This window comes from Ischnura elegans, chromosome 4, assembly GCF_921293095.1.
Source record: "Ischnura elegans chromosome 4, ioIscEleg1.1, whole genome shotgun sequence".
In the NCBI taxonomy this organism is placed as follows: Eukaryota; Metazoa; Arthropoda; class Insecta; order Odonata; family Coenagrionidae; genus Ischnura; species Ischnura elegans.
Genome location: NC_060249.1, coordinates 137135969 through 137147054, shown reverse-complemented (window position 1 = coordinate 137147054; position 11086 = coordinate 137135969). Strand labels below are relative to the sequence as shown.

At 36.6% G+C, this 11086-nt stretch overlaps 1 long non-coding RNA gene across 2 annotated transcripts in view; it reads left to right on the top strand.

The window, feature by feature from the left end:
- The window catches only part of LOC124158100, a 58057-nt gene that overhangs the window by 6589 nt on the left and 40382 nt on the right, over nucleotides 1–11086 (top strand). For both annotated transcript variants that reach the window (XR_006864730.1, XR_006864729.1), the window contains exon 2: nucleotides 334–416. This is a non-coding gene — a long non-coding RNA (uncharacterized LOC124158100). The remainder of the gene's footprint in view (nucleotides 1–333; nucleotides 417–11086) is intronic.

Below are 11086 nucleotides of genomic sequence, written 5' to 3'. Positions count from 1 at the left end.
GCCTAGTGGTTGTCATTCCTTAAATTTATCTCAATTATTCGGGAGTTTCCTACGAATACAACCAAGAACTTTCAGTTCTCGTCTTTTATTTTCTCTCCTTGTCCGTCGACTTACATGGCCTGAGCAATCAATAAGTAAAGACGATTGAATAAGTAAGTGGATTTACTATCATTTCTCGCTAATTTAATTTCTCGTTGAAAATTTTCCGTCGCCTTGGTAGCCTGATTTTGCTGCAATAGTACAATATATTCAGATTTTATTCATTTTCTACTCCCGATTCGTGCATGATAACAGCGCTTTGTTAATATATGTCTTTTTTCTTATTATTTTCAGAAAATCGAGCCGTGTGAAAGTAATGGTGTGCTATTTTACAAGTGATATTTCTTGGAATCCTTCCACATCGTGAGGAATGAAAGGTAAGCAATTTTCTTCTTTCAACATTGTATTATGTTATATGCCAAAACGTTGCCATTGGTATGCTAATCTTCATTGTTTACTAGAAATAGGAGTTTTTTTATGACGGGTGTGATATACTTAAGCGCAATTACAAACAATTTCATTTTTGTTTGGCTTCTTCCTCCGTGATTTCTTAAAAACTTTCAAATACCAGATAAGATACGAGGTGATTTTTGGGTTCGAGTTTTTTTTAAGCTTTTCTCGACATAAGTTGACGGATTCTTGTATTTATGATCCCATTCATAGTTTACCTGTTTGGCTAAACCTATAATTAGACCTCTTAGAATCAGAGGTATCTAAAATATTACCTGCACTTCGATATGAATATTAGCGTCTTCTGAATACACTTGACAATTTATCTTCTTATTACATTGACACTTGGTGTATAGTTGACCTGATTCATTTCGCAGCTGTCATTTTTTTGGGGCACTAGATTGGTTCTCATGTAATATTTACACGTTTACGTCTCATTATTATTTTCTATCGATTTTCCTGCTGTTATTCGATAGTATTTTAACTAGATAAAATAATCTTCTACCATAGAAATTTTCTGAAAATCTATTCGCCTTCAATGCACTCTCTTTTCTTTGCAACGGCAGCAGTTTTTGATGAATTCTTGCGCTGGTATCTAAATTTGGTAAAGCGTTTAGCAAAGGCTCCCAACTTAATCGTTCACTTCTTCCAAACGCATTTAGTTATAAAGCCAGTTAAGGATTCTGTGCAATTACGAATTCCTCGCTATAGATACTCCCGTGTAACGCTTGAATAACCTATCCTGCTGTTTTTTTACTCTTAGGGACACCTATCACAGTCCTTTTATTGTTTTCCAACGTTGTTTATGTGGATATTTTTCAGTCGCACATTTCCATTGGAGTATTTGACTCCGCAATAAAACAAGAAAACAAAATTTTATGAAACATACGGTTGAAAATACGATCGAATAATTGTAACATATTTGCTTACTCCTGAACTCTGCTTGCTGAATTTTGCGGATGGGAGGCGTTTATCATTAGAGTAGTTGAAATTAATTTTAGTCTTTCGCAAATCTTTGACTGTTCCGAATACATTTTTTCTTAAGTTCCTTCCTTTTTTAAAAGTTGCCCTCACTTCTGCGGTGATGACTTCAACAATCTCTATCTTCGGCCATCCTTTTCATGTCGTTGTTGTAGTTGCATCCCATTTCCAACGCCAAAACTTGAATGCATCAAGGTCTCGGTCGTCCTTTCTTTATTTTCTAAAGAATATTTCCTTTTATGAGATTCCGTTTGAAGTTGTGTTGCTTGGGTAACTGTCCGATGATCTCAAGTTTCTTATTTTCCTTCTTTTTACCATTTGTTCTTTTTCTGGATGGACTTCATTGGGTGCGTGCCCAATAGGGTGGTTTCCTATTATTTTTTTATTGCCTAAATCGAAAGATTATTACTCCTGGAGTAAGTATTTCGCGCTTTTAGATTTTTAAATGACAACATCTATTTTTCGCGATTAAATGAAAAGTGAAAAATTTCAAGCGCGCAAAAACGCGACGCGTAAGTAGGAAAGTCCGTGCGACGCATTTCTGGTTCCCCCTCTCTCCTTGTGAAGTGACCTTGATCGAGGCTCTGAGCGCTGATAGGACGCAGGATGCTAGCGGATAGCTGAGTACCTTCCTGTCTGGTAGCGCATGGCTTAAAAAAGGTTTATTAATACCTTATCAAGCGAAGAAAACTTTCCGACCTTAGCCAGTTTTAATAGGTGATTATTAAGACATGTTTCCCTGAGCTCTGTGCCTCATGCTTGCATTGGTAACCTCAGACGATGTATAACTCCTATCTACTCGTGTAGAAACTAGGTCCCTGTGACGTCACACGGAGAGGAATCGCATGGGCGCCAATCTGGCCTTTTTCAAATGAGGATAAAATTTGACCCTTGCCATTCGTCTAAACCGGTGTTTCAAAAACCAAATAATTTGTGTGTTATGAATACACTAATGGTGGGTAACGAATCGCAATCAATGCCTATCGTTTTCTTTGATGAAGGAAACTACCCTATTAGAATTGTGTCCGCATAGTTCTTATACTCCTCCTCCTAACCTCATGTCAGCTTTTCTCAAGTTTGGTCACCTTCTTCCTTAGTGTTCATATCTCACATTCATGTGTCGGCGCACTACATTCAAAAAGTTTAAGCAATTTCTGCCTAGTCTCAATACTTAAACTGATATTTAATGCGAGCCCTCTTAAATTGAACGATTTAATTAGCTAACGCTATACTTTTTTGACCTCAGAATATAATTTTTTATCATCCCTCAGTGCATCTCTCCCTTTAAATCGAATACTGAATAGTGATGTTTTTTGGCATTTTCAAAAGTTCTCAAGGTATATTCTCAAAGTTTATTTAAACGGGGCGTTAAAAAATGGATGGAATTTTATTGCTAATGATAAATAATGTCCTCCCGTTCAATAATCGAATAGCCTTATTCGTTCGCTACTTCACGCCCTTCGCGTAACCTATGGTTTGATTATCAAGGGTCGAGGGGGGGAAATGCTATAAAGAAATAAATGGCTCTAAATTTATATTATCTTTCTCAAAACTTAAAACTGATAAATTCCACACGGAGTGAAAAAACAATTCGTTCATTCTATGAAACAATATTTGATTGAGGGCAAATGAGGTAATGGCCCTCTTGGCATGATAACAATAAATATTTCTTGCTGTGTGCCTGTTGCCTGTGGTATGCGATGGCCTTGGAAGCAATATGGTGAGCTACACATTGCTTAATGATCTTCCATTGGAGGATCCTACGATTTTAAAAAATCTTCGTAAACCTTTATCGCAGATTATTGAATCTGATGTTTTCATTTTTCATTATTACAAAGCGTGAGAGTTTTTTCCGCTTTCTTCACCTTAGGGATTTCACGAAGAACTCAATCTTACCCAAAAATTGACTGTTCATACAAGGAATATCTGAATATTGATATTTATTAAATGTCTTTGAAGAACGCTATAAACTGTGTAGCATTTTTATAAAATGAAATTATAATTTACTTTAACTTTAAGAGTAAAAATAACGGAGTTAATAAGACTACAGTAAATTTTCGATTATTTTCATCGGTCCATCATTCTTGAGATGTGGCAAATTAAAGTTGCTCCGCCTTCTTCTAATGGTTTTTGAACTTCTTTTTGCTTCTACTCTTATTATCCCTTATTTATGACTTATTGAAGCGAACCTATTTATTTTCATTAGTTTTCGTCAACACCACTATACGAATCCTTTGACTCATGACTTTTCTGCCGCTTTCGTTGTCCATGCTTAACTCTCATTAAGAAACGTACTCCATACGTAGCATGTGAAAAAGTATTTCCTTGATTAAGCTTGCATTCTAAACTGTGCGTAGATTATTTTTTGCGCGGAATACCTCCTTTCCTTAAGTTACTGTACTGACTGTTTCTTGTTTGTCTTCGTCCTTCGCTGCTTTCTCTGATTTCCTGGGTAGTGAAATTCTTTCTCATCTTAAAGCTTTTGTTTTTTTTGGTTAAACATTTTTCCGAGTCTCCTCTCTTTTGATGCTAACATTTGAGATTTTTTCGTGGATGTTCGGCTGCGTATTACCCTTTTCATATTTATGAGGTTCTTCTCTTCTATGTGTCGTTTTTCGCCAGCAAATCGTTAATTCATGCTAATTCTCTCGTCACGGATGTCGTCTTCTGTAGCCCTCTCTGTGATTTATTTGACTGTTTTCTCGATTTCACATGAAATATTTCGAGAAAAGGTTCACAAATTGTCCCGTTCCTTTCGATATTTATGTTCTGCACGGTTTGGTTCACATTTCATCACGGCTTTTAAATAGACTGTGGGGAATTCTTCGATCATTGTACGAAAAAAAACATTACATTGAGAACTATGACAATTAAATTCAAATTCACGCAGTCAAAAGGCCTCTCCAAGCTGATAAATGCCATGAACTTTGGTCTGTTCTTTTAATTCTTTTGTTTATTTTCAGTCTAGTTAACAACATTGATTTTATAGAAAAATCTTCTCGGGATTGCGCGCGGGTTAGATTATTTAAGAGCGCCGACGTTTCGGGTACCGACTCGCTACCCTTTCCTGGGACGTTATAATTTCTGAATTTGACTTGGTCCACTTCCAGGAATTATTCTGGTCTTCGTTCTATTCTCCTGTAAATGATTCTCTTCGATATCTTTAACGAATATTTCATTACTTTGATCCTCACACTACTCTACTCCCTTGTTTTTCGGAAGAGGAATAATGATGTTCTCCCTGATGTCACTTTGTATATCCCCTGATGTATATATTTTGCATATGGTTTATAGAGCTTGTTTAAAGTCTAATTTTTTTGGATTTTCAATTAGCTCTGTAGACATATCGTCCATTTATGAAGCATTATTCTTTCTCAGGTCTGACATTACAGTTTCAAATTCCTATCATAAGATGCTAGCTCTCATTTCATTCTTTTCTGTATCGCATTCCTCTTCGATCATTATTTCTCTTCCTTTGTATCACTCTTCCAGGTATTCTTTCCATCTCAAAGTTCGGTCTTCCATTACAATCAGCACACATTATTTCGTGCCACTTACAAACTTGCATTTTACCTTGAAATGGTTCCTCAGAATTCTGTAGGCAGCTCCCACTTTTCCGTGGAAGAGGATATTTTCATTTTCATCGCAATGGTTCTTCATCCATGTTTATGTACCTTTCCTCGGTTTTCGACAATTCTCGTTCATTATTCTCCTGGAGTAGTACTTTTGCCCTTCCGTTTTCACACTCCTGAGTTATCTTCCGTCTCCCTTGAAGTCCAAGTCTTCATCCCAGAACCATTAATTTTCTCGACTACATTTCTTTCCCTCTGAGCCTCGATTTTTTTCTCCCTTTTGTTTTTATCATAAAATTAGATGGATTTTCATCCTCATTCCATTATGTTCACGGTCGACTTCTGCGCTACGTCAGCTTTTGTAGACCTTCTAATTTTTGAACTTATGCTTCGCAAAAGTGCGCAATGCATGAAATATTATTTCTGAACTAAATATTGCTTACGTATTTTCGAAGAATATATTTTTTGCATGCGATTCTTAAACAGTGGGTAGGCAACCACTTACTTGTGTTCTGTTCAGAATTCTAGGAGCATTTATCATCATTAATTTCGTTTTATTGATCCGTAATTTCCCGTTAATCTAACATTCTTCCACAATTCCAAATCCATGAAACAATAAGATTTTATTACGTTCAAAACTGCTTGATTTTCCCGCTTACGTCTTCTACCACTTCATTTTCACTGACTGAAGTTGGTGTGTAAACTTGTACCGATACGATATCTAACGTTTTTGTCTCTATCCTGACCATTGCTAGCTTTTTCTGCAGGAAGTTTTTCATATGCATTTTGGACATTCCGGTCAGGGAGATGGTTCTTAGCTGAATTTGTATTTAAGCCTTTATGTAGACATTCGATATCAATTTAATGTGTTTGGTTCCATTCCCAATCACATTTCTTTATTTAATTTTCCCGAATCTTATAACGTATCTCGGATACTAAATCTCGGAGTTCGACTTTTCATGATGATTAAGGAATACCCACCACGCCTTCTTAAAGAAAATTTTCAACGTAAACTCATGAATGCATTTTGGATAATATTTTAACATTCTCATCTTTCTTGCTTTGTACTCTCTCCATTGCAAACACATACAGAAGACTTTTAAAATACTAGTGGATGAATTTATTGATTGCTTCAGACCTCGGTAATATGGCCAAAATCTTCAATTAAATACTATCAACGACACCATTTATTGTTAATTCCATTATTAATAAATCATTTTTAAGAAATTTATGCAAGAGCTGGACTTCATAGTACATATTATACAGTATAATAGTATATTATGTACTGGTGCTCGGCAGCGTAGCTCTCTCAAATATATATTCATTGTCAAAGGAGAGGGAAGAAAAGAAATTGGTTAAGGGAGTTATGGGCGATGCTTTGGGGATGCACCAGGGATTTTTATAATTAGTGAAAAATTGTCTTGGACAAAGGCGGAAATAAGATTAAGGGAATCAGAATCAAGCAATTCACTAGATATCCGCAACCAAATGTCGCAGATAGATGGTTTTTAACTTATATTAAGATTAAGACATCTATTTCTAAGTCTACATCTACATACTACCACGCAAGCCGTCTAAAAGGCGTGTGGCAGGAGTTTAGGGCACCAGCCATTTGCGCATAAAAACGAAATGCTCTAACGAAATTACGACTATCATTTATTAAAGTTCTTTATGGTTTGGGGGAAAAACGAATTCTCATATCCTTCTGTTCGGTAAAATATCTCTCCCAATTTATCGCTTTTGTCGGACCTGGAAATATAGTGGGGCTCTAATATTATGTTCTCCGTGTTGCTCTTAAAGATATCCATTCTGAATTGTTCAAGCAATCTAATCCTAGCGCGCAGCCTCCGAGTCACCAGCGGCTTCAACCCTAATTCGCTTGACATCTAGGTAACGCTGTCTGTACGCCCGTAGCAGTTTTTGACGAAACGCGCAGCCTTCCTTTGAATTTTATTCAGTTCGCGTATTGTCTTTCTGTAGCTGATCCCATATGCTCGCTGTATATTCAAGGTGCGGTCGGACGAGCGCGAAATATCACCTTTCTTTTACTTTCTCATCCGTAAATATTTACACAATACGCTGGACGAATACTAATTTCTTCGGGGCTATGCCGCAAATATTCTTTATATGTGTTCCCCATGTAAGGTTCGAGGTTATCGTAACTCCCAGGTACTTCACTTCCTCTGTTGCCTTTTTGTTAATACCATTCACAGCATAAGCATGGTTATAGTTGGATGAACTCTGCAAAAAATGCACCGACATGCATTTGCTCAGATTAAGTTCGAGTCCCCTCTCTTGGCTCCATAAATGAACGCTGTTTAAATCCGATGATAGAATTTCATAGAGTAATTTGCGATATCTAAATCTTTTGCTAAATCACTAATTTTGCGATAGAAGACAGCTCCGTCAGCAAATAAACGTTTTTGAAATAAAATTCGATGCTTTCCCGGCGAATATATTCAAAAAAGATTCAACTCCCTTCATTCTGCCAGATTGGAAGCCCGAATAGCCTTTTTTGAAACGTAGTTTTTTGCTAATTCGGGAGCAGGGGTCATTAATGTATAAAATGTACAAAAGAGGGCCGATTACTCTTCCTTGTGAAACACCTGATGTCACTATTATTACATCAGAGCTAATTCCGTCAGAAACTACTTTTTGTTTACGATCATTCAGGAAGATGTCGCGTCGAAAGCTGATGCGTATCCAGTTTACCACTGTTTTGTTTAATCCGCATGATTGTGATTTGCATTAAAGTTTGTTGAGATGGACCATATCGAAAGCTTTCTTAAAATCAATGCATCAACTTATGTTTTCGATTCACCAGATTTAAGAACTTCGTGTATAAAGAGCCTGAGCTGTGTTTCACATGATCTACCTTTTCGGGATCCGTGCTGACAGCCGTGGAGGAAGTTCCGACTGCCCAAGCAAGTCATGATGTTGCTAACGACGATATGCTCAAGTATCTATCCTATAATCGTTGTTAATGAAAATGGTTGATAGTTGTCTGGGTCATGTTTGTTTCCATTTTTGGATATCGTTGTTACGCTTGCAATTTTCCAGTTTAGCGGTAACTTTCCTTCAGATTTCACACTTCAGAGACTTCTTGAATATATTATATCTAATTAAGGTGCGATTTGTGGAGCAAACTCCTTGACGACACGCGCGGGTATTCTCTCCGTACTCGGAGATATACCATTCTTTATTGATCTTAGTTATTTAGTTACCCATCACGTGGTATAGAGATTTCTTTCATCGATTCCTCAGTACATGGGACGTATAAATTGAATTTGGTATCTTCTGTACTTTATATCTTTCGAAGTGGGAATTTAACGTTTTAGCATTTTCAATATTTTCGGTGACAAGTTTATCATCTTTATCAAATAACGAATCTACGGTTGAAGATTTTCACGGAAGCTCTTTCGCATACGACCAAAAGGATTTCGCGTTTTCTTCTAGTAATTCATCGAGTAGGTAGGTACTTTTTTCTTGAAATTTTGAATTTCATTTCGCATTGCTTTCTTGGTTATTGAGCGCTGTGCACACGGAAAAAAATTGATTAAGAATATCAAACAGGTTTGATAGGGAGTATTTTTGTTAAATATACTTAAACTTTGGTGTAAATTATTAAGCTCTTGATTTATTTTACCAAACGCTCTTGATATATTTCATCAAACATTTTGATATTTCATAATTTGGTCAGTTGCACGAGAGAGTTTGGTAAAAATAACTTAATTAATTCAATACAATTCAGAGATAGGTAACTTTTATCGAAGTTATGATTAATTTTACGGATTTTGCTGCGTGTTTGGTAAAAATTATCAGACTCTAATTTGTTATGCAAATTTGGTTCGATAGAAGTTTCGTAATCTATTGAACGGTCTGTCGTTCCTCTTTTGTTTATACCAATACACATTTGCAGTTGAAAGATTCTTAATCCGGCCTTGCATAAAAGAAAGGTTGGTAGAAATGACTTTATTTTCATTAAGTGTGATGGCGAATACGTTTTAATTTTGTTTGCGTTCATTCATCTGTTTATTTCAGGTTTATATTGCAATCCTATTGATTCTATTCCGTCTCCTATCCCTGTTAACTTTCAATTTTCACTATCTATGGTACTATTAATTATCCGTTATCGAATGCTGCGCTTCAGGATTCCTCTTAATGTTTAATTTCAAAGAAGACATATCCACCATACACTCCAAACTGAGTTCAGTTGGTCCTACCGACGGAATCCAGCAACTGTGAAGAGGCGAAAGACAATTATATCATCATTTGTCAAAGTGACTTCAGGATAAACCGAGTTCTATAAATGATTTTCTTTTTCCAAGGGGTTCAGCTCTTTGCACTTAAAAATACATGACATTTTCACCTAAAATCACTGTCATTGTAATTGCTTTTTATAAGTTTGGCAAACTCTGTTCCTTTTTTTGGCCAGCGTTCTTAAATAGCTTTAAAATATTCATATATTATCACATTGCTTATATTCATTTCCTTGTGCGCCCAAATGGACATCATCACAGTCAATGTTGTTGAGAGGGCAAATTCCACTTTTAGCGATAGTGCCGAAATCATTGGGACTGCACGGAGGTATCTTTACGAATATGAATTTATGTCAACAGCCGCAGCCTCACTCCTTCGTGACTTTCAGCTCGCTTTGCCCGTTAGTGACGCGAGCGGCGACTTGTGTAAGCCCAATGAAATGCGCGGTGGGCAAAAACACATTAATGGACCGAATGGGAAATCCTCTCGTGAAAATTTTAATTTTTTCTGTGGACGTACAGTGGCATAAAAAAGTATCCCAGCAGAGTCTGTGCCGCCACCATCGCTTTGTGGGAGAATGGATGAATAATGAGGCGAAAGGCGATTAAATAATCATCATTTTTCAAAGTGACTCCACGATCAAACGAATTCTTAACGCGATTTAATTTTTCCAAGGGCTCCTTGCACTTACAAATACATGAAATGTCCACGTAATCCATGAAGTTTCCCTCTCTAACGGTGTATAATCTTTGGAAAGATACGAGGGAAATTCAATTACGGTCTTATTTAAGCCACCAAGGTCGTGACGGTTAATTTGCCTGCCTCGAGCCGAGGCTCGAACGTATTTCGTACGGCTCACCAGAATGTTAGCTCATTCGATATCCTTATCTGTTGTGCCTTCCTTTTTCCTCTATCTCCCTCTAAACCTCCTTTCCTTTTCCTCTTCGAAGCTACTCTGGCTTTCGTCCTCGAATTCTCTGAATGCCCACCTCCACCTCCTCATTTCCTCGTCTCTTATAATTTACTGCATGAATATTCGCTAGACGTAATCTGCAAGGCAGCAATGGTGAGGGGCGATTTTGAGCATCATGAATTTCTCTAAACACCTAAATAAATCATCACTTTAAAATGTTTTAGTAACTTACGTTACTTGCGACTTAAAATGTTTCCTACTCACATTTGCTACAAATTTAAATGACGAAACACAATTTTCCGAAGTAAATTTCATAAATCGTAAAAAATAAAATTTTATTTTTTCTTAGGGAGTGGCCAAAACAAACAAAAAGGACTTTATTTTTCTTTGGTTTGATACATCGCTTTCTTTTAAATTCCTCTGCAAACCAATTTTTTTATTGAAACAATTCATGACGTTTATTGCTGTCAAATTACTTTAGGCAATATTTAAGAGCCAAAGAAAATATCTAAATTAACGTGGACAAAAAAATCGAAGCACGAAAAACATACTCCAATGAATTCACACTTCACTTGGGACTATATCTCTTCCTTTAATTAAATTCGAAATCTTGACAGCATTTCGATGTATTATATATTAGCGTCAACATCTCCGGCTGTAAACCCAGGTGTACATAATACAACTCTTCTTCGATTTGTAATGCTTCATTACACTCCTTGCTGCGTTTCTTCCAGTAGTACGCAGTACTTCTATTCATCTTTCGCTATGTTTCCGCTAACGTTAAGCTAGCTATCGCTACTGCCTCCAACATACCGACTACTTTTCTCTTCTCGCCTGTTTACAAAGGTATCTCAAAGGAAGATAGGAAGCA